Source organism: Camelus bactrianus, chromosome 1 (genome assembly GCF_048773025.1).
Source record: "Camelus bactrianus isolate YW-2024 breed Bactrian camel chromosome 1, ASM4877302v1, whole genome shotgun sequence".
NCBI lineage: Eukaryota > Metazoa > Chordata > Mammalia > Artiodactyla > Camelidae > Camelus > Camelus bactrianus.
This window is the reverse complement of record NC_133539.1, coordinates 82,363,674-82,388,275: the sequence shown is the minus strand read 5'-3', so window position 1 is coordinate 82,388,275 and position 24,602 is coordinate 82,363,674. Positions and strand designations below refer to the sequence as shown.

General features: G+C 43.8%; 1 protein-coding gene across 1 annotated transcript in view; it reads left to right on the top strand.

Annotated features, from left to right (window-relative positions):
- Positions 1-23,935: 23,935 nt before the first annotated feature.
- GPR160 (G protein-coupled receptor 160) overlaps positions 23,936-24,602 on the top strand; it is a 36,748-nt gene continuing 36,081 nt past the window's right edge. Inside the window, exon 1 of the mRNA XM_045514580.2 lies at positions 23,936-24,188. The gene's annotated coding sequence lies outside the window, so the exon portion shown is untranslated. The remainder of the gene's footprint in view (positions 24,189-24,602) is intronic.

Genomic DNA, 24,602 nt, shown 5'->3' with positions numbered 1-24,602 from the left:
GTGCTGCAGCCTGCATGCTGCACCTGACGAGAAGCTGCTCAGTTATGCGCCCCTGGAGAAGTGATGGTGCTGGAGCCCTGACATGGTTTGGGTAGAATCCCTTCCTTTGGGGAACACTCCTTCCCCTTCTGTAGGCTCCTCATTCCATTCTAGAGTGACTAGTCCCACAGAAGAGCACATGAACCAACCCAGAGCAATCCAAGCCCTCTCTTCAGGATCTAGACTTCGAAGGACCAAGTGGGTATGGAGACAGTAATGGCTGTGTTTCCTCCAGGTAGACCAAGTTTGCCTCGAAATAAAACCAACACAACAAAAGGAGAACCAGGAAAGATAAGGCATGATACTGTCTTGGAACTCCTGGATCTAGCCCTACCTAAAGCTAACCTTGGGCTTTTGAGTTACATGAGTGAACAATTCCACATTTTTGCTTAAGCTATTTTATGAGGCCTGTCACTGGAAACTGAAAGATGACTGACTTACACAGGATAGTAAGTATGAACAGTGACAATGAAGTACCTTTGGAGGGAATTAACCAAAGCGGGGAAGTGTCACAGTCAAATTTGCATCTTAGACTATGCTAACCACATGGAAATGGGCTGATGGGGCAAGTCTAGAGGGAAGGAGAAGATGTGGCTTTTGGAGCGACCATCAAGTTCTCTGAATATTTCTAATGGTTCTTAAATTTACATGTTCTAACCACAGCTTCCCTCTTTTTTTAAAATAAAAATTATTTTTGTATTACATAAAACTCAGAAAGTACTTAAAAGTAAAAATAAGGAAGTACCCTCCAAGGACAACCACTGTTAAAACTTACGTTTATAATTCTAAACTCTTACGTGCGTGACTGTCCATGTGTTCACTGAGGTGGAAAATGTATTAAATGAGGTCATACCATACGTACCTTGCACTTAGAATATGCAAAAATTACTGTTCTGGAAAAAGAACATCTCATGTGAAATCACAGAGAATATTTTTCCAGAAGAACAAATCTTCAACCAGCTTATGGTTTTAAATTGTATTTCTGGTCATCAGTTTCAAGCTTCAAAATGTGAACTTAATGTTAACCTAAGACTGAATATACACACAATGCATGTTACAAAGATTTCACATTACAATGTGTTTGATGATCAGCGTAAGAAGGGATTAGAAGATGTAATGATTAACACTCCCATATCATCACCTCTTACAGTTATAGTACTTTGCAAAGAAAAAGTAGAGATTACTAATAATTAGTCTGGAACTGGGGAAAAGAGCCATGATTATATAGAAGTGGTCTGCATTTATAAAGAGTGTCTGTACAGTGTCTGTCAGAGCTCACGACTGGAAAGAGCTATTGGAGGCTCCGCAAGTCAGACAGATGGCATCTTGATCCGGCCCTCTAGTTGCATACACTCTGCAAGATTTACAAGATTGAAACTCTTTATTGACTTTTTTTCTCACTGTTAAATAAAAGAACTCTCAGAGTTCTCCCTTCTTCAAACTTCTGTACATTTGCTTCTACCTCACCCTCCATCCTGCCCCCAACTTAGTCTCTTACCAAAGGACAGATTGCAAATTTTATTTCTTAAAAACAGCATATGCAAGGACTCTGAAGATGTCGAGTGCTTCCCTCAGTCTCCAACCAAAGTGACTTATTAAATAACAGTATTGGAGAGGAGCATGGAATGTTTGTTTTAAAAATCCATCAACAGCAAGGCACTATTATAAATGGATAGTTTCCCTACAGCAGGGGGACCAAGTCCTGGGACATAAGCTCAAATTTTCAGCCCCATAGCCAACTCACATCCTTTATTCCACTCTATGCAGAGTGGGAGGAGTGTGGTGACCAGTACGGGCAGAAGGAATGTCATTTAGACTCCCAGTGTAGACCATACACTCCTTTTTCAGGATGCAGTTTTCTGCAGCACCCAGGAGGTAGGTCATCTGGAGAATCATGAAACTGGGAGAACTGATTCATCGTCCCTTCTTTTCTTCATTCACCAACATGTAATGAGCCCCTACCGTGTACTAAACAATGAAAATACAACCTGGGGACCTGTAGTTCCTACCCCCAAGCAGCTCACAGTCCAGGGAAGGCGCAGGCAACCAGCCTCTGCCCATACAAAAACGCACGGTGCAGCAGAAGATCCGTCTTCTACCCTAAGAACACATTCTCTGCCATATGAACATTTTCAGTCTTGTCGGGGGAGATAAGGCAAAGACAGAGCCGAACCCTGTGTGCCATGGAGACAAAACATGGTGCTGTGGGGCTCAGAAATCAGGACGGAGAGACTGGGGAGGCAAAAAGGGAAGACGGATGGGATAGCCCTTATCCAACAAGCAAGGTTTTAGTGCTGCAATCACTCATACCCTGTGCTTCCTTTTCACCATTGACAGAGGCTCTCCAAAATTGGGAATATTGCCCTCCAGGAGCTTACAAATCCAAGTGAAAAATAACCACTCACTGTTGGAGTGGACAGGAAAGGAACAAAAGAGTAACTCCTTGGGCCTCTTTGTGATGATAGAGGCTTCCAGCACAGAGCCTTCATATCTGGGACAACATCAAAGAAGCATTTATTTCTTAAGTATCTCGTGCTGATCATAGCTAAAGTTAAACCTGCTTAAAGTAAAATCCATCAGGATCCTCATTTTGTTTACCCTATCCTACATGACAAAGAGGAGACAACCCAAGACACTGTTGTGCTGCTGAGAATGATTCCATTTCCTTGCTGGTGACTGATTTTTTTTTCTTGATACAACATGTAATTATGGGAATTTTTTCCAAACACACTTGTACTATAAAATTCAGTCCCTCTTATAGAAACATAAGATCCCCTGCAGGTCAAGGCAGCAAAGAACTGTGTATTTAAAGAAGGGGGTTTGCTTTAATGTTGTATGTGACCAACTTCCTGTTGTGTCTTAATGTTCTGTTGCTGGAACAGCTTAATTGGATAATTAAGAAACACACATTCACAGCAAACATTTTAAACTAAACTTTTTTAAAATACAATGTAGCATTCCTAAAGAAAAGTGTACAAATCCTAAGTGTGTGGCTAAATGAATTACCACAAAGTGAACACACCCGTGTGACACCAGTTAGACCAAGAAGTAAATGCCAGCTCCCGGAAGCCCCCAGTGCCCCTACTCAGCCACCTGCCTCTTCCCCTCCCCACCGTGTTCACGTCTGCCTGCTTTAAATGTCCTATAAATGGAATCATCTGTACTCTTCTATGCTGGACTTTTCAACATTGAGGGATCCATATTGTGTAGAGCAGAAGCTCCTTCACTGTCTTTGCACAGATGATCAGTCGCATCCTGGATGGGAGAGAGGACCACACAGATGAGTGGGGATGTTTCCCTCTGACCGGGACTCCCAAGTGCAACTCCATTTCCTCATCTGCCCCATCTAACATTGGATGAACAGAGCCACCGTCATCCACTGAAGGTGGATTCCTGGCTGGAAGAATCATTTCCTGAGAACTCTGACAATTAAACCTCAATCCCTGTTAAGAATTTTTCTGTTCCCTTCCTGTCAATTCAGTGAATACTTGCTGAGCACCCCCGTGTGTAAACCCCTGTGCTGTGTGAGTGCTGCAGGGGTAACAACCCCAAGAAGGAGCGATGAGACAGGACACAGATAACTGTCATTCAAGGGCACAGTCTGATTAGAGGGGAGAAGAGAGATACAATGTGCTTTGGGAATTTTAGTCAGAGGAAATCACATTCAGGAGTCAGAAAAAGACCAGCTGTTGTCAAAACTGCTGTACTAAAAAAAAAAAATGAAGTGCCTTAATGTTATGTTTGATGGGCAGTTCAACCAGATGGAATCAAAAGACGTATAATAAACTTTTCAGGCATTTATGACACCAGCACATGTTGTTCGTAGCAAAAAGTAACACACAGAAGAGAAGATACAGCGTGTGCCTTTTGGGTAAAAACAAAGAGGGGAGGGAGTGAATATAACAACCTACATTGGTACTTTATTTTCTGTGCATAAAGAAACTCTGGAAGGGTGTCTTTAGGGGTGGGGAGGAGAGGAGAGACTGGGCCGATGCAAGATTAAGAGGGAGATTTGTAAACCTTTTATAACTTCTAATTTTTGAACATGTGAATATAATACAACATTAAACTTGAAGGGAAAGAAAATGCTCTTGAAGACTCCTAAGGTATAGAAGCTCCACACAGCACTCTTGATTTCCTCCCTTCTGTCTCTCTAGGCCAAAGCTCTGTTAGTCAAACACAGTCCATCTCCTCCACTCTGACTGGGAGGCAGAATGGCAGAGTCAAGAGGCTTTTTAAAAATACTTCAGTAAGTCAAGGGACATTTTTGAAGCAGAATGAATAGAATCTGGTGGCTAATTATACACGGAGACAGAATGACAGAATTCCCAGTTGGCTAGTTGTGACTTGAGGTCAGTAAGGGGTGCAGCCCTGCAGGGATGGACAGTAACGTTCCACTTGGGTCATGCTGGTGTTGAGGTGTTCATGGGACTTAGGCCCAGAATCAAGGCTGGAGCCAGAAATTAGGGTCACATTTGGAGCTAAGGAAATACATGTACTCTCTTGAGGGAGTGGGCTTATTAATATATATACCAGGGAAGGAATTTAGGGATCCCCAATATTGAAGAGGTAGGTAGAGGAGGAGTGGCCAGAAGCAGAGAAGAACTAGAAAAAGTCCCATCCTGGATGCTGAGGGAAGAGAGAAGTTCAAGAAGGCGGGAGGTGGGGGATTGGTGGCTGATGGTGATGAATGATGCTGAGATAAAGTAGAATGAAGGCTCCAAAGAGGCTGTTTGGCTTAGCAGTTGGGAGAGGCTGTACTTACTCAAATACCTTACTATTCTGAGGACTCTGCCTCTCACTAAAAAGCTGAGAGATAAGGTTAAATAGCTCTCCTCCCTGACCTCTGGGTGAGAGGTCAGAACCCTGACCCAAGCTCAGCTAGAAAGATGCTCCCACCCAGGACCTTGACCTTTGGAAGAGTGATGCAAGGAGTTGGGACAGTCAGATCAGTCAAGCAGAGGTGTGACAGGAGGACTGAGTGGCAGTGAAGCCCTGGGTAGCCTGTTCTGGTGGCTGGGTTCTAGGCTGCCCGATTTCTTGGTTCCTACCTGTTTTCTAAGCACACTTGTCCCGTTTTCTCTTCAGTCTTGGGAGCTATTCAACATCCTTCCTCATCAATCCCATTTCTTCTTCCTCTAACAAGAGTTGGTTCAGTTCTTTATAACCAAGAACTCTGAGATATACTGAGATCTCAGAAGAGGCAATTTTGGAAGAATATTGGGAACAGAAACCAGCTTGCCGTGGGTTAAACTGGAGTGGAGAATAAGAATTCTTAAAAAGGATGAGGAATTAAGGGAGGGATGAAGACACTTGAGAGAGAAGCAAAGTGAACAGGTTAGTTGTTGGAAAAGGAAGGTCGAGTACGTTTGTAGGCTGAAGAACAGAAGCCAGTAGAAGAAGCCATTGGAATAAATTCCTTCCTTATCTGGACGTTTAAGGTCTCCGTAGTATGATTCCCACCTGGCTCTCTAGACTCAATTCCCAGTACTCTCTCTGAGTAAGACAACTGGGACCCTTACTGGTCTCCACAGCATGCCCATTGTCCATCTTTGTTTTTTGTTTGTTTTTAACTCAGCATATAGCATTTCCCCGGAATATTTCCACAGATCCATCCTGTTGATCCCAGTGGGTCACCAAGGCTCAAACACCATCTCAAAGCCTTTCTTGATGAAGTAAGCATAATGTTGATTACATTCTTGTGCAAGTTCTCTTTGTTATTGTCATCTAGTAATAAAACAGTCACAGAGCAGCACCACTCCTCAGACCACACTTTGGGTAGCACACTGGTCTAAACCACAGGCAAGAGTATCTTTAAGGAGAAGGAAGGTTGTATCTTCTTCTGCCAGGACCTGGTGCGTGGTCTAGAGCCTCGCCCCTCCCAGGAAAGAGCAGTCCAGTCTTCTCTCAATTATCTCAAAGTACATAAAAGATACCAAAGTAAATATCCCACAGCGAGTTTGACTAAAGACTTCTTTTCTCATATTCTCTAAGTCTGCACAGCTTTTGTTTTTGCTTTACTTTTTATTGAAGTATAATCTACACACAATCATAAATGTACAGCTCAAAATGCAGAGGCAGGTATGAGAACCTAGCTTTTTTCTATTAAGCCAGACATTCAAGAGATTTGTTTAAAATGTTAAAATAGTGCCACTCTTCTCACCTATTTTTTGTTTTGAAGAATACTTTTTTCATAAAAACACATATGTTAACTTTAATCTTTCATTGTTGTTTTTAAAGTAATTAATAAATAACTATTTTTAATTTCAGTTTTTTTAATTTCTTTTTTTTAACATTTTTTATTGATTTATAATCATTTTACAATGTTGTGTCAAATTCCAGTGTTCAGCACAATTTTTCAGTTATTCATGGACATATACACACTCATTGTCACATTTTTTTCTCTGTGAGTTATCATAACATTTTGTGTATATTTCCCTGTGCTATACAGTGTAGTCTATTCTACAATTTTGAAATCCCAGTCTATCCCTTCCCACCCTCCACCCCCCTGGTAACCACAAGTCTGTATTCTCTGTCTGTGAGTCTATTTCTGTCCTTTATTTACGCTTTGTTTTTGTTTGTTTGTTTGTTTTTGTTTTTTAGATTCCACATATGAGCGATCTCATATGGTATTTTTCTTTCTCTTTCTGGCTTACTTCACTTAGAATGACATTCTTCAGGAGCATCCATGTTGCTGCAAATGGCATTATGTTGTCGGTTTTTATGGCTGAGTAGTATTCCATTGTATAAATATACCACATCTTCTTTATCCAGTCACCTGTTGATGGACATTTAGGCTGTTTCCCATGTTTTGGCTATTGTAAATAGTGCTGCTATGAACATTGGGGTGCAGGTGTCATCCTGAAGTAGATTTCCTTCTGGATACAAGCCCAGGAGTGGGATTCCTGGGTCATATGGTAAGTCTATTCCTAGTCTTTTGAGGAATCTCCACACTGTTTTCCATAGTGGCTGCACCAAACTGCATTCCCACCAGCAGTGTAGGAGGGTTCCCCTTTCTCCACAGCCTCTCCAGCATTTGTCATTTGTGGATTTTTGAATGACGGCCATCCTGACTGGTGTGAGGTGATACCTCATTGTAGTTTTGATTTGCATTTCTCTGATAATTAGTGATACTGAGCATTTTTTCATGTGCTTTTTGATCATTTGTATGTCTTCCTTGGAGAATTGCTTGTTTAGGTCTTCTGCCCATTTTTGGATTGGGTTGTTTATTTTTTTCTTATTGAGTCGTATGAGCTGAGCTGCTTATATATTCTGGAGATCAAGCCTTTGTCGGTTTCACTTGCAAAAATTTTCTCCCATTCCGTAGGTTTTCTTCTGGTTTTATTTCTGGTTTCCTTTGCTGTGCCAGTTTTTTTAATTTCTAATGCAGTAAAATATTGACAGAAATAATCCACAAAAACAGACACTTTTTAGCATCCTCCATGATTGTTAACAGAGTATTTAAGGAGTCCAGAGACCAGAAAGTGTGAAGGTCTCTTCCAGAGCAGCTTTGCATTTAAAGGCCTTTGACAAACATGACTGAAAATAAGGAGAGTTTGATGACACACAGAGTCCTGTGGTTTAAAAATGAACAAACAAACAGAAAGGATGAAGGAGGGGCTTTAGAAATGGAAGCAGACAGACTAGGACCAGAAAACCCAAGCTGGAGGTTTACACAGAAAGGAGGAGGAGCAAGAGCTCTGAGGAGGTGGTCCCCGGGGTGTAAGCGAGTGACCCGCTCAGCCTGGACCGGCTGCACCCGGCAGACGTGGCTGCCGGGCAACGTCGGCGATCCGGTGTTTGAGACGCGGGGATGATTGCAGATTATGGCAGCATGTGTTAACAATGCCATTTAAATTGCATCTGTCCAAGTCCCTGGTGGCATCATCACTCATGGTTACCCTTCTGCTGTCACATGTCCACGTTACTTATGAAGAAATGGCAAACTTGCAGAAGGAAGAATGGAGGACTTTGGATTCAAGTAGCCCTGGACTCAAAATCCTGTCTAGTCCTGCCTTCATCTAGTGTGAGATCTTAACTCTTTCAGACTTGTCCTGCTGAAAGTGCAGGCCTTGGAAACAAAAGCACTGTGACTTTGGCTCTGACTCTTGATGCGTGGCTTCTCTGGCTGCAGCCCACTGTCTGAGCCTGATTCTCCAGCTTTTCCAGGAAGTCTGAGCCACTCAGACTTTAACAATAAATTCTTCTTCTTCTTCCAGCAGTAAATGAAGGTTACAATTTGCCACATCCTTCTTAACACTTGTTATTGGCCATCTTTTTTTATCAGAGCCATCCTAGCCAGGGTTGATTTCCACTGCTTGCAGCTAAAACAACTGTGGATCATCTCAAAATGAATTAAATCATAAACACTTTGTGGAAAGCCCTCACTATACGACTGCTTCATTTTCCAAGTTGAAGGACTACTTATGACTTGTGTGAGGACAGAGCAGTAAGAAGTCGATATTGTAAAACCCCAGAAGGCAAGCAGCATTGGCCCGTGAGCCCATAGGGAACTTTCCACACTTTTGGAATGGATAGTTCCTGAAAATATCTAGGCCCAACTTCCAAATGCCAATTCTTGCACAGGCTCTCTCTGGCTCCTGGAGGCAACATATGAATCAAGCCACAAGTTCCAGGGAATTAAAACATCCCCAGGAGCAGCCTTCAACAGACGCCTGCTAGGAGATGGTAGATAAATATTCCAGCTCCCTCCTCCCTCAGGCAGGACAGTATTTTTAAACATCTTATCTCTTATTTTTTTATTGAGATATAATTTATACACTATAAAATTCACACTTTTAAAGTGCACAATTTGGCAGTTTTTAGTATATTTGTATAGTTGTGCAACCATCCCTTCTATTTAATCCCAGAACATTTTTATCACTCCAAAAAGAAACCCTGTACCGATCAGCAGCCACACCCATTCCAGCCTTTCTCCAGCCCCTAGCAACCACTAATCTGCTTTTTGTCTCTATGGATTTGTCTTTAGGGAAATTTCATATAAACAGAATCATACAAAGTGTAGCCTTTTGTGCCTGGCTTCTTTCACTTAATATGTTTTCAAGATTTAATCATGTTGTCACATGTATCAGTACTTTATTATTTTTTATTGCTGCATAAATTCTGTGGATGTACCACACTTTGTTTATCCATTCATCAGTTGATGGACATTCGGGTTGTTGTCACTTTTGGCTAGACTGAATAATGCTGTTACGAGCATTCACATACACTTCTGTATGGACATATGTTTTTATTTCTCTTGGATATGCACCTAGGAGTGGAATTGCTGGGTCATATGATAACTGTTTAACTTTTTGAGGAACTGGAAAATTGTTTTCCAAAGCAGCTGCACCAAAATTTTCACCAGCAATGTATGCCAGTTCCAATTCCTCCAAATCCCCACTAACACTTACTGTTGTCCATCTTTTTTATTACTGGCCATCCCAGTGGGCGTGAAGAGGTACCTCACTGCAGTTTTGATTTGCGTTTCCCTAATGATTAATGATGTTTGCTGTGGACTGAATGTGTTCCTCCAAGTCCGCATGCTGAAGCCTTAATATGATGGTATTTGGAGGCTGGGACTTCGGGAGGTAATTGGGTCATGGAGGTGGAGCTCCATGTTGAGATTAATGTCCTTATTAGAATAGGGGAAGAGAGTTAGCCCCCTCTCTCTCCTCCACGTGAGATACAGGAAGACAGTCATTTGCAAAACAGTAAGAGGGCCTTCAAAAACCCGACCACGCTGGCACCTTGATCTTGGACTTCCAGCCTATAGAGCTGTGAGAAATTAATGTCTGTTTAAGCCATTTGTTCTATGGTATTCTGTCATAGCAGCTGGGACAGACTAAGACAGATGTTAAACATCGTTTCTTGTACTTATTGGCCATTTGCATGTATTTTTGGGAGAAATATCTATCCTTGCCTGTTTTTAAATTGGGTTGTCCTTTTATTGTTGAGTTGTATCTGTCAGGATAATTTTGAGGTGCATGTTCTACACTGTCTGCAGAGTTCTTTCTCCATTTGGGATTAATATATGTTTGTCAGAGGGGAGGGTGTAGCTCAAATAGTAGAGTGCATGCTTAGCATGCATGAGGTCCTCTTCTAAACAAACAATCCCCAGTACCTCCTCTAAACAAACAAACAAACGAACAAATCTAATTACCTCCCCCCTGAAGAAAAAGTTTTTTAATGTACATTTGTCACACTGGTAACTTGCTTGGTAACATCCTTTATTGGCACCTTCCCTTCTGTATTGGTCTGCTGGGACTGCCGTAATAAAGTCCCCCCAGACTGGATGGCTTAAACAGCAGAAATGTAGTGTCTCACAGTTCTGGAGGCTAGAAGTCCAAGATCAAGATGTCAGCTGTGTTGGTTCCTTCTGAATGCTATGAAAAAAAAAATCTGTTCCATCCCTTTAACCTAGATTCTGGTGGTTTGCTGGTGATCCTTTGTGTCCTTGGTTTGTAGAAATATCACTCTAATCTCCGCCTTCATGCTCACGTGGTGTTCTACCTGTGTGCATGTCTGTGTCCACATTTCCCCTTTTGATAAAGACATGAGTTATGTTGGACGAGGGCCCACTCTGCTGCATATGACCTCATCCTAACCTAAGTCATGACATGTGTAATATCCTATTCCCAAATGCAGTCACATTTTGAGGTACTGGGGGTTGGGACTTCAACCTATAGATTTTGGGGGGAGAAAATTCAACCCAAAACATTTTCTTTGTCTCGCTCTCCTATTCCTCAGTTGATATTTCCTGAGGTCACTGCCCAATAATCTACATGTACTCAAATCCTTATCTCAAGGCCTGCTTCCTGGGGAGCCAAAGCCAAGACAGAAAAATAATCCAGGCCTCAGTAGGTTTAAAGGTGAACATCACCCCCAGGTCCTCCAATGACTCCCTCCCAACAGGGTGGAAACGTCCGCTGACACTCTCCCTTTCTAAACGGACCAAGGGCTTGGACTGGAAATATGAACTCATTGGCTACTTGTCCTAAAACTTAATATAACTTGATAACTCTAGGGTTGGTAGTCTTACTCAGTCAAGCTTTTGCAGTTTATTCAGTGACATTTTCAACCCATAAAAAGAATTCAAGTGAAGTAGGTAGATTAGAAGGAACGTTTTTTGCCAAAACAGTGGAGCTGGATACGGGCACTGTCTAAAATTCTGGATAAAAATTCGCCACGTCACTACTCACTTCCCCCAGAGCCTACCACACGTGCTTCTGATGAGTTGGAGTTTTGGATTTCCCTAAACACACCAAGCTTTCATATTTTCTTCTCCCTGCCTGGGCTATTTCCTCTGTCCCACCAACAACTCACAAGTTCTCACACTTTAAGTTCCAGCTCAGACATCACTTCTTATTGTAAGTCATTCCCAACTTAGTCTAATCACGGTGAATTCCAGGACCTGTGTGCCAGTGTGGGTCGGCAGGGGCCTGGAGCTCCTGGCAGCCATCTCGCCACCACATGGAGCCCAAGAATGAGGACAAGTGGAGATGAGCAGACAAGAGATGGAGAGAAGCCAACTCCTGGGGACAGAACTGAATTCCTGGATCAACCTGTGCCAGACCCTGCCCATCCTTTGCCATTTCAGTGTCATGTGCCAAAGTACTTCACCTTCTTGCTTAACTCAACTTGAGTCGGTTGTTGCTTAAGTGAATCCAGAGATCTAAGCCTGAGTCATGCATGAGATACAACTTCCGAGACATAGGCAGGAGAGCTGTGGGGACTCTCAGCCCTCTGCTTGACCAACACCTAACCAACACCTATGTCAGGTCTCTTCTGGGTAGAACATTTTGTTAATTAAGTCGCATAATTTGGAAGTCTCATTTATGTTATAAACTCAAAATCATATTCCCTAATGTTTTAACCAAGGGATTTGGGGAATTAACATTTTCACCATATCTTGCACTTAGTGGATATTCAATTCAAATCTCTAGATATGATTTTTCTACTTCTCAGAATCTAAAATTATAGAAATGGAGGAGATACTAAAGATACAGAGTCTACTTCTCTCATTTTACACATGAGGAAACATTTGCACAGACAGATTAAATGACTTTGCAAAAGTCATGCTACTAGCTAATGGTGGAGCCAGAGGGATAGAACCCCGGTCTCCCAACTCCCATCCTAATGCTTTTTTCACTGTATTTCTACCCAAACCAGCCAGCACAGTACTGAGCACAAAGGAAGTGCCCAATTAATGAAGAAATGACTGATTACCCACAGGGCCTGCCGCTCAACTCAGGCAGAGGTCTGAGAGCACCAGCTATGAGCCATCTCCAAAAGACAGGAAAAATGTTCGAAGAGCCACCTAGCTGCAGGATTCCTGAGCGAGCTGGCCTGCACTAGCTGCCTGCATGCGATTTTGGAGAGTAGCTCAGACCTCAGGTAAACTGGTTTCTTGCAAGCCAGAGATGATTCCTCCAGGGCTGCCGCCAGCAAGCATCCTGGAGGCGACTTGGGCTGAACTGGTGCTGTCCCAAGCCGCTGTCTTTAATTGCTGCTTTGAAGAACCAGGAGATTCAAAGAGGTGGGTCTCTTGCTCTGAAATAGTAATTTCCTGTCTATTAGAGGGGGGAAAACACCACATGATCACCTTTAAGACTTTGGGTGTTTAGATGGAAAACAAGCTGGCCATGACATGTCCCACGTGGAAGGATTTGTTGCTTTTGAGTCACCCTCTCCTCTGAGCAATGGGAGATCTCAACCCTCCTGATTAAAAAGTCCTAGCTCTCAAACCCACAGCATCCACCTCAGCAACTCAGAGCTGAGAAGCAGACTAGACTTCTGATGTGACAGTCAGCTCCACCACATGCTTGGCTTTTGGACTCCCGCTTCTACCCCATTCCTCATTCCAGCGCCAAATCACAGTAATAGTGAGACAGGGAGAAACAAAGTGGTCTGGCGCAGACTCAAGTGCCAAAACTACCTGGAGCCCAACCCTAAGGCCCTCCTTTTTTTTTTTTTTTTAACATTTTTTATTGATTTATAATCATTTTACAATGTTGTGTCAAATTCCAGTGTTCAGCACAATTTTTCAGTTATTCATGGACATATACACACTCATTGTCACATTTTTTTCTCTGTGAGTTATCATAACATTTTGTGTATATTTCCCTGTGCTATACAGTGTAGTCTATTCTACAATTTTGAAATCCCAGTCTATCCCTTCCCACCCTCCACCCCTCTGGTAACCACAAGTCTGTATTCTCTGTCTGTGAGTCTATTTCTGTTAAGGCCCTCCTTTTTGCTCAGGGACTTCTAAGGTAGGTCACAAATGCTCCCCAGTAGCCACAGTAGCCCTTCTGTGAGCCTAGCATGCTCCCTGCCCCCTCACCCGTGCTCAGGGACCACCCCTGCTATAGGCCCTTCCTTGCTGTGCATCTGTCTCCCTTCCCGCCAGAGTTGCTGCCTCATCATTGCCCTCCTGGCACCTTGTCTCCACCCGGCCTCCCTTCTGCCTGATTCCAGCTGTCACTGCTCTGCCCCTTGGAGCCTCCTGCTCTCTGGTTCCATCAATTGTCATCAACAGACTCTGTTTCATGAAACATCTCTTCTCTTTACAGGAAGGTGACACGAGACACCTGGTGGGTAGGACTGGAAGGTGAGGTGAACGGCATTGGCAGGGACGCAGGCAGCAATATCCCTGACACCAGTGTCCACCCAGGTACTGTATGGGTCAATTCCTTGCTCATCAGGTACTCTCAAAGGCTGCCCAGTGATGTGAGGATCTTAATCTCTAGTCCAGCTCCCACCCTACTAGCCAATAATCCATCCATCCATCTATCCATCCATCTATCCATTGTTCAGCAAATATAAATCACTGATAAATGCAAACAAGGCAGGCTATTCCAAGAACTGTGGATACAGCTAGTACAGGACAGAGAAGGCCTCCAGGCTCTTAGAAGCCTATTTTTTCAGTGAAGTGAAGGAGGCAATAAACAAGCGTACAAATGGTAATTTTAGAGAGCCATGTGTTCTTGAGGAAATTCAAATGGCACAGAGAGCAAGGGGAGGGCAAGGCCAGTACTTTGGATCAAGCTTAGGGAAGGACTCTCAGAGGAGGCGACATTTAAATAGATGCCTAACCGAGAAGAAGGGTCCAGGCACGCAAGGACCCTGGGGAATGGCTCCAGGCAGGGGCCCAGCAGTGTGCAGGCCTGCAGGCAGGAAGAGGCTTTGCCTGCTCAGAATGGGGCATCTTGAGTGAGGAGAGCATGGAATGGGTGAGGTGGGAGAGGCCGGTGAAGGGCTCTATACACCCGATGCAGATGGGAGTCTCCTCGGATGGAAGGCACCCCCGCCGATCCCCTGCCCAGGCTGCTGCATGGAGAGGGGACCGCAGTCAGGAGGCTGTGACAGAGCCGGGCCGGGTGGTGTGCGTTAGGGGACAGTGTGGAGACCCGAAAAGGGGCAGAATCACAATATATTTTTAAAGACAAGAGAATTGCCTTAGGAACATATTCAAACATGCTACAGTTCTGGAGGTCAGAAGTCTGAAATGGGGGCTAAGATCAAGGTGTCAGCAGAGCTGTTCGCTGAAGGTTCTGGGGGAGAACCTGTCTTCTTGCCTTTTCCAGCGTCTAGAGGCTCCTATGGGTACAGCTCTGCCGTCAAAGCGGCACTCGCCTGGCTGTGACTTTTGCTTCTGTCGTCACATCTCCCTCTCTGACTGTCTTGCCTCCTTTCATTTTAAGGACCGTGGTGATTCCACTGGGCCCACCCGATAATCCAAGATGATCTCCCCACCTCGAGATTCTTGACGTTTCCGCGTCTCCGCAGCCCTCTTGCCGAGTAGGGCAGCGCGTGCCTAGGTGCTGGGATGGGACCGTGGACGTCTTTGATGGGCCATCATTCTGTCCACCACACTCTCCGTAGATTTTTTTCCCTCTCATTGCTGCTTTGCTTATTGTCAGCTTTAACCATTTCTAAAGCTCTGGCCTTCTCTCAGTTAGCTGGTCAGGCCTTCCTCTCTCCCTCCCTTGTATTCAGCAGTCACGTTCTGTGCGCCTACTCTGTGCTAAACATTCTGCCGGGCATTGTGGGGAGAAAACTATGTATCCAGACCCTCGAGGAGTTTACAGTCAGCTTTCCTGGACAGTCTGCTTACTGGTCCAGTTAAAGTGAGCTGGCCATCATGAAAGGTCACAGCTCAATGAGGCAGGCGTTTCAAGAGGCAGCCACCACGTTGTCACCTCTGCCGAGTTTCCACCACTGGGGCCACTAATACACTATCTGACTCATGGGAAGAAACATTGATAAATTCACCAAGAAAGGAGAGAGCTAACAAGAAGGAGTATGGGCCAACATTTGACATGGTGGTTTTCACAAAGTGTGGGCCCGACTCCCTGGTTGGCGCCGGGCCGCCTGGACCACTCACATACTCCCCCAGGGCTCACCACCCACCGGCGCCCGGGTCTCTGACCTCACCTCCCACCTCTCCCAGTGCGGCTTTCTGAAAGACATCTGAGCCATTTCTTGGTAAATGTTCCCACAAACCAGTCTCAGGAAATGCTTGACAAAACACTCGGCCCCCAATGAGTTCTTATCTCTTAAAGACACATACTGAAATATTTACGGATGAAGTGATACGGGATCTGGGATGTGCTTCTGAGCAAATATGTGGGAGGAAGTGGGTGGGTATGGATGAAATAAGCTTAGCCATGAGTTAATAATTGTTGAAATTGGGTGATAAGAACATGGGGGGGGGGTCATTATACTAGTCTATTTTTTGCATGTTTAAAATTTTCCATAATTAAAAAAGTTAAGGGGCAAAAGGGCACTTCATCTCATGTCATGGAAACAGACTTAACTTTTGGATTAGTTTGGGTATTTTACTGCCTAAATAATTGCCTAGACTAAAACAGTAAGTAAATGCAGGCATATGGCTGACAAACAGTCATTTTGTGGAGTCTCGGGAGTCACAGCAGGGAAGAGAAAGTACTAGGTATCTTGTCTGCTGCTCGTCTTGAAACTATTATGGTCCTGTGCCGCAGGGAAGAAGCACATAAAACTCTGGAACATTATTCCAGTAATTGGATTCAAAGGGCTGAAGATACCATCTGGGAAAAGACAGTTTAACTTGATTAAGAGATAATTGTGGTTTTTTATGATGGCGGCAATGATCTGGCTTGACCTGTCTCAAAATTTTCATACATTAGTTTCCAGGCAGCCTATTAGCATTATAATCCCTTTGAATCATGAAACTGTACAAGTCCGAGAAAAACAACTGTGACATGGATAGAATTGTCTTTGGAACATCTTCACCAGCCTTTTTAGCACTCCTGTGAGGCAGTATCATACACTGGAAAGATCACAAAAAAATTGACTCGACTTCCATCTCACACCTGCTGTGACTTTTGGCAAGTTACATAAGCTCTCCAGACCTCAGTTTCCTCATCTATAAAATGGGCCTAATAATACCTACTTTGCAGGGATGCTGTGAGGATTATGGGTAATGTATGCAAAATGCCTCTCCCATCACAGACACTCAGTTAATGGTATCCTGTATTTATAACTGCATGTTCCTCTTTAGCCTACTCCACATCTCCCAATATAGTGCCTAACACATGGTAGGAAGGCAGCACATGTTTGTTGAATTACATTAAAGCTTGAGGTGGTAGATAGAGTTGGGAGGAAGTATTAAGACTATACCTGAACCTTCCCTTTGCAGGCCACACATTCTCATGAGAGCTTCTCCACCTAATTGCTCAAACCAGAAGACAAAGAGTCATTCATATCTCCCTCCTTCTCTCCCTTACATATAATCAATCACCAAATTCTATCTATTCAAGTTTTTAATTTTCACTAGAATCTATTCACGTCCCTCAAATTCTACTGCTACTGCCTTAGTTCAAGACTGTCTTCTTTTTCACCTGTTCTATAGCCAAGTCAGGTCTCTTCACATCTGTTCTCAATTCTTTCTCTTCACTGTAGCTGGAGGGATTTTTTTTTTTTTTTGAAAATTTTAAATATTTACAAAATAGAGAGCTTAATAAACTTCCATGTACCCATCACACAGTTTCAACAATAATCAACTTTGTCTCATATATACTCCACCCACTTTCTCCAAAATTCTTGAATCATTTGAAGCAAATTCTAGAAGTCACAGCTTTTGGTGGGGGGTCTTTTCATGCATTCAGAATGAAATTCTAAATCCTTCAGTGGCTTGCCATGATCTGATCCCTGCTGACTTCAACTGCAGATCACAATTTGCTGTTCCCCCTCCCCAGACCCAGTCAAACCATCCTTCTCTCGGTTCCTCCAACATTTTATGTTGTCTCCTTACGATCCTGGCTGGGCTGTATTCAGTGCCCAGAAAGCCAGTCCTTTATCCTCTTTCACTCTCTTTGCTCAGCTTCAACTTTTCCTGCTCTGTCTGTCACCCTGCACATGACTTCTCAAGAGGCCCCTAGGCTAGGGCTCAGTGCCCCTTGTCTGCTCTCTCAGTCCCGTGCTTCTCCTCCATTTATACTTATGTAATTTTGTAAGTAGTCATGCAAAGGTGTCTCCCCTGTTAAACACAAACTCTGGGCATAGGAGCTGTGTCTGCCTTATTCCCCGGTGAGGCACCCAGCCCACAATCCCTTCCTTACAGGAGGTACCTAATAAGTGTCTGTTGAATGAGGTCTCCAAGAAAGGTAAACACAAACACCATACCCACTTCATGTAAATTGCTTATAGACCAGTGTCCTAAACGTTTTATAATCATAAAAGCAATGCTCAGACCTTCAACTGTCCGTGTATTTTGTTATATTCAATGTGACTTTTTTTAAAGACTGTGAGCTGCACTCTGCCAGACCCTGAGGATGAAAGTGAATAATACATGGGTCCTACACCTAGAGAGCTGAGTCTAGTGGAAGAGACAGTCACTTAACTATCTAAAACTTGGTAAACACTTCTCATGTTTTACATGTAGGAGCCAGAATATTTAATTATTTAGACAATCTGTAAAGTGTCAAACAACTAAGAATAAGCAGGAGTTTGCTGTAAAAACAACAGCTACTATTTACTGGGTCCTTCCTTTGGGCCAGGTATAGTGTAAAGCATATTTCACACATGATTTCCTTTAATCCTTACAACACCCTTTGAGATATGCCTCATTATTCCCATTTTACAGGTGTATTTTAAAAACTACCAAGGCTGGGTGGGGTATATAGTTCAGTTGGTGGACCACATACTTAGTATGCACAAGGTACTGCGTTGAATTCCCAGTACCTCCATTAAAAGAATTTAAAAAAACCCAAAAAACTACCAAGGCATTAAAAACTTAGGTAACTCTAAGTCACCCAGGATTTGAAACCAGGGAGTCTAACTTCAAGGGGAGCACCCCGACACTCTATGCTGGGGCGAACAAGTAATCTTTGAGTACTGCTGTAGGGAAAAATACAATAAAGAACACTTCTCGATTCATCTGCACTTTCCACCCCGTGCTCTGGTGTCAGAAGCTATGTGTGCACTTTCACGGAAAAATAGCAGCTGTTAAAAAAACTGATAAAGCCAGGTTCCTGTGGGCCCAAGGTGCTAACCACTGAATCTGGACTTTGTACCAAACCTTTCCTATAAAAAATGTATAAACCAGAAACTCTCAAGTTGTGAAGCTACTGCTTGCCATGAACTTAGGCTGTTTTCTCAGGCAACTTGAAAGCTCTGCATTGTCTCCATCACTGTACACTGTATCTTGCCTGCTTACCTCCCACAGGTGGGTGCTGACCAAAAGGAAATTTATTATATTTTCAAAAAGAGAAATTGTTACGGGAAATTACATTTTTGGACCCTGAACCATGAAAAGAGATTTTGTATTAATTATGCATACCTGGGAATTTGTTTTAAATTTTTTATTAAGGAAAAATTCAATCATATACCAAAGTAGATCAAATAGTATAATAAACCTGCCTGTACCCATCACCCTGCTTCAACAATGATCAACTCACAGCCGATCTGTTTCATTTATATTGCCATCGACTTCTACCCCTCCTGTTTTATCTTGAAGCAAACATGTTCGGGAATATTTTGAATGCTGTGTTCTGCTGGTAAAGTGTAGAATGTATGGGGTCAATAGAATAAATAAACATGACTTTGTCAGCAACGTACCTGACAAAACAGAAACAAGAGGAACAGGCTGTGTGGTTTTGACCACAGAAAACTGGCGTGGATTATGGGCATTTGCACGGGCAGGTAATAACGCACCAGGTGGGCAAAATTTCGCTGTGGACAAGGGAATGTGGTGGGTCTGCCTGTCAAGTATCTTGAGTATAACACCTCTGCCTCTTGTCCCCCCCCACCCCAGCATGTTCGCCACCAGTGTAATTAAGTCACGTCTTTGTGGATCTATATTGCCTCCTGGACTTCCCTAAACCATTGCTGCAGGAAAGGAAACCCCAGAGCAGCACTGTCCAGTCAAAATATGTGAGCCACCTGCATAATTTTGCATTTTTTAGTAGTCACAGTGTAAAAAGAAGAAACAAGTGTAATTAATTTTAGTATTATATTTCTTTAACCTAATATATACAAAATGTTATTATTTTAATACAGTTTCAATATAAACAATTGTTTTCCAGATATTTTACATTATTTCTTTTGTACCAAGTCTTTGAAATGCAGTATATATTTTATAGTTACAACATATCTCAAATTGGACTACCAATATTTTAAGGACTTCATTCATATTTGTAAGTGATGAGTGGCTTCTGTATTGGACAGAGCCCAGGGTAGGGGAATTAACAGCTACTTTGCAATTTTCTTGAAAATAATGCTACTAAAGATTTCTGGCAAAGTTGAAGTACAGTGTGTATGATGCTGGGCTTCTCCAGGAAAGCCACTGAAATGAACACAAAGAACAACAATAAAAAGCTTAGAAAAGTCCATCTACAAACAAGGAAGTAAATACAACTTCCCAAATCCAGGCTATGAAGAAATGTGGCTGTTCAGATCTTGAGCAAGATTATAGCAAACAGAAAGGATGTCAGTGGTTCCTGAGAGGTTCTCCGTTTACCACAAGTATGGTAAAGTGTAGAGGCTCTGAACACTTAACATCCTGGTTCTGTTCTTTACAAGCTGTGTGTCTTGGGCAAATTATTTTTCACTTCTCTGTGCCTCATATTCCTCATCTATAAAATGGGGATCATAAAATTAAGGCGGTTGTAAGGATTAAATGAAGTAATACAAGTAAAACACTTAGAACCAGATGCCTGGCCCATGTTAACCTCTCCATAAATGTTAACCATTAAAAACAAAAACCTGAAAAAGGTGAAGGATTAAGTCATGGGTTATTTGGAAGAAGAAAGTTCCAAAAAGAGACAGGAAGTATAAAGGCCCTGAGGCAGAAGCCTACCTGGCATATTAAAACAAACCAACCAACCACCAAGGAACCTCTTGTGGCTGAGCAGAGAGTGGAGTGTGGGAGGAGATGGTTCCAAGAGGTAATGGCCACAGAGGGGGACAGTGTAGCTTTACAGGCTATTGTAAGGGCTTTGGCTTTTACTGAATGAGAGGGAAGCCACTGGAAAATTTTGACCAGAGAGAGATAACATCTGACCTACATTCTCAAATGACTGTTCCAGCTGCTGCGCTGCAGATGGGCTGAAGGAGGACAAGGTCAAACACAGAGCACCATTCAGGAGGCTATTCCAACAATCCAGTCAAGAGGTGGGTTGTGGCTTGGATCTGGGGAGGAAGCAGTGAAGTGGGGAGAAGTAGTCAGATTACACAAACGTGCAAAAGTGTAGGGGCAAAGATGTTCAAGGCAGTGTTGCTTGTAATTGAGATAAACTAGAGTTAACCTAAATGTCCATTAAAAGAAGGCAGGTTAAATAAATTATGGCACATCTTTTTTTTCTAACTTAAAAACTTCTGTAGTGATTGAAAGAATGTGTTATTTTTAAAATTAAAGTCTAAGTGAATAGTACTCATTTTTAATGTTAGTCAATTCAGCATAGAGGGATATTTGCTGTAGTTTCAACAAAAGCATGTTTTGGGACCATGAAAACATCTTGTTTGGCAATTAAAAATACAAACCTAGCAGCAATGAAATTGGAGTTCCTTATTTAAAAAAGAGTTAGAGTCAAACAAAAATATGCACATGTACCTGCTGAACTAGTGTGCCAGTAATTCATGACTGGCCACTACAAAGCATGGGCTTCTATTCTTTTCCTTTTTAAAATTTTCGGTAAAGTATATATAGTCCAGGAAATGAGGAAACAAGGGCTGGTTTTTACTGTAACTTTTAAGTTTGACTTTGCTGTTACAAAGCATCTAAGGTCTGAATAGAGTTGTCTAAGGGGTGAAACTGGGAAGTGGATATGTGATTGTGAATTTACATATTGGTCAGGCATCTCTTTGGTGGAGGTTAAAAACTGATCATTTATTACTCACTCACCACATGCCAGGAAGCACTGTGCCTTGTGTTTTTACAACAATTTCTAATTTTTTCAATACGTAATCTAATTTCTCAAAATTGTCCAAGGTCATTAGCTAAACAAATGGAAGAGCTGAAAGTCATACTCGGATTGTCTCATGCCAAATCCCACCCTCATTCTGCTAGCACGCTGTATTCGGTAGAGTTGGCTGGATTGATTTTTGAGACTTTTCTTAAGAAAGAAAGTGTATCCATTTGGATTATATTCAATTGCTTGCAACAAACCTTAACCAAGAGTGCTGTAAACAAATAAGGGGATTATTTTTCTCACGTAACAAGAAGTCTGGAGCTGGGCAGTCTGCAGTAGGTGTTGCTCATTTTGTGTGTTGCCCTGTGGCCATAAAACGGCTAGTCCCCTTCCAAGTTCCCGGAATAAAACAGGAGGAGAAAAGCGTTGGTGCCCAGGTCAGGAGCACAAAAAACCTGAGCAACTTCCTTCACCTCAGTGGCTGGAATCGAGTCACGTGACAGCCCAACAAGGACGTCTGGGAAGGCGAGTGTTTTGGCTCCGCGGGTTGCCTCCTTGGACAAAATCCGGGTTCTTTTAGAAAGGAAGGAGGAGGAATGGACTGAGGAGGTAAGAAGGGTGTGCCCCATGAAGAATATCTGATAGATCAAGGACGTTGGGGGAGAAACAGCTGCCTCAGAAGTGCCACTGGATCAAGTGGATTCTAAGGACTTTGGGCGCCACTGCTGATGTATTTTGCTGCAAGAGGCACGGAAGGTAGTCTTTGTCCTAAGCAGCCCTGGGCTCAGCTTCAATTCTATTATTATGGATGTGTTACTGGGAAAAGGGAAGTAAGAATTACCTCAGTTCTTAGTCACCCCCCCCACAAAAAAAGAATTTTGAACGAGTGACAGAAACCATGATATAAGCAACATTTTTATTAGTAAAGTAAAAAAGTAGTATAAGATAGTACACTTCCGAGAACTGGGAGCGGGCCAATCCAAGAGAGGAAAAATGGCGCCGCTCCTTTGTTTTTCCATCTTATATCCTGACTTAGATTGTTTTTTTGTGATTGATTGATTAACAGCTCAGGTTCTTTGAGTGATCAAGCTGATTGACAGCTCAGGTTCCTTGTGTGTTCTGGGTTGTTCCTTTCCCCTCCCTCTCCCCCTGCCCAGTGCTCATTTCTATCTGACTGCGTAACAGATGGAGGAGAGAATGGATATTGGGGAACAAGGAAAGGCTCTGCCCCAGTCCCTCTACCAGCCCCTGAAACTGATTTCCCTTCAGGAAAGAGTCTGGTATGCACAGCCATATATATGCTCTGAATCTGTTCTAGACAGGAGGGGTCTGAGAGCAGTTGTTGACACAGGCTTTGGGATACAGAGTAGTGGGCACCTGAGGATACTTGAGGATGCTGAGAACATTTGAAAACAATTCATTCTCCTAGATTGGACTGGAAAGAATCATTAAGAGTGCAGGCTAGCTCTTCAGTGTCACCTCCTCCCAGCCCTGTCACTAGCAAGGCACCTCACCTTCCTAGTCCTCCTTTTCCTCTTCTTTAAAGAGGAGTAATAACCCTACCATGTAGCTTGAAGTGATGCACGTCCAGCTCCTGTTTTATACTATACACTCCACAGATGGCAGCTGTTATTTTTGATAGGAGCGTGTTCTGGCCCATACGACTCCTGCTCTAACTCAGCTCACATCCTCTCCTCAGCTATATTGACTCACGTGCTATTTCTCTATCTGAACATGCACTCTGCCTAGCTTTCAGCTTCTGGCTTTGCTCCTGGTGGAATCTTGGCTGAAATACTTCACATCCTGGTAAATCCTGTAGTCTTTAGGACTCAGCACACCTCTCCCTTTCTCCAGAAGTTTCTCTCTGACCTCCTCAAGTTAGATCATGCCGCTCCTGGGCCCCCTAACAGCCCACACTTAACTTCTATCACTGTTCAGTTTTACGCCCTTGGGCTGGTTTGGTACATTACTTGTAAGACCAGTAAAGGCATTTTGGGAGGTTAAGAAAGGCCCAGGCCACTCCCCTTGTACCAGGCTCTTCAAGAAAAGGAGGAAGAGGAAATTGTGCCAAGTTTTAAATGTTTAAATAATTGGCAAGTCATAGGTGCTCAACAAATATTTGTTGAATAAATATAACAAATTAGTACTGTTGACATAAAAAAGGCATTGCAATATAAGTGTGTTATCTGCAGATATGCTACTTGCAGATTTTTATTTTAAAATGTGAATTCATACTGCACTACAGGCGGTTTAGTGCACGGATCAAGTTCTGTCTCCATGCGTGTACCCTCATCTGAAGACAACTGCCAGTGGCCTCCTGCCTACCCAGCTGGGGAGATGCTAGCTCCTTGGTCAGGGGTGGGGGTGGGGGTGTCTCAATTCTCGGCCTGCGGAAAGGGGTCTAAGTGCCGGGGGACCCTCCTCGCCGTCCCCGCGTCTTCCACCCTACACCTTCCCGGCGTCCCCCATGCCAGCCTCCACCCCGCCTCTAGCCGCCCCGCCCGTAGGCGGCGCCCTCGGGCCCGTCTCCCGCTGGGGTCGCGGCGGGGCTTGTGCGCTGAATGGTCTGCGTCCGCACTTCCTGGTCGCCGCGGGCGGAGCCGCCGCGGCGTTGCTGCGGGGTTCGTGGGATAGTGCTCGCCGCCCTCGCCCGTCCCTGGTCACCTGGGGCCGGGCGCAGCAGGTGTCCAGGCGGCGTCTGGTCGGGCGCTCAGCGCTGGGGACGCCGAGCGCAAGCCGAGAGCTACCGCACCTCGGGTGAGTTGCGGGGACCTGCGCCTGGAGCCTCGCCGTTGCTTCCCCGGCCCAGGCACGGGAGGACTTACGGCACCGCGCCGCTCCTGCTTCCCGGGTGGACGCTCTGTGTATTACTGGGAGAGGAATGTCCCTCCTACGGACTCAGTGGCTGGGGTTCTCGACTGCTTAAGAGATCTTGGGGTGGGTGGGCTCCCTGGGCTGAAAGCGGAGGACGCCTGAGGCTGAGCGCTCCGGCTGGGGGGTTGTCCTGGGATTGAGGCCCTAGGGGTGAGGTAGCGGGGATGAAACCTGGCGACCTGGGTTGGGCTTATACGCTAACCCAGACACTCGCATCCCCTTTCCGGGGGAGATGCTGTTAAACATCACTAAACAGGTGATGTTATAAAAATAGTGTATGTAACTTTCCTTCGTGGC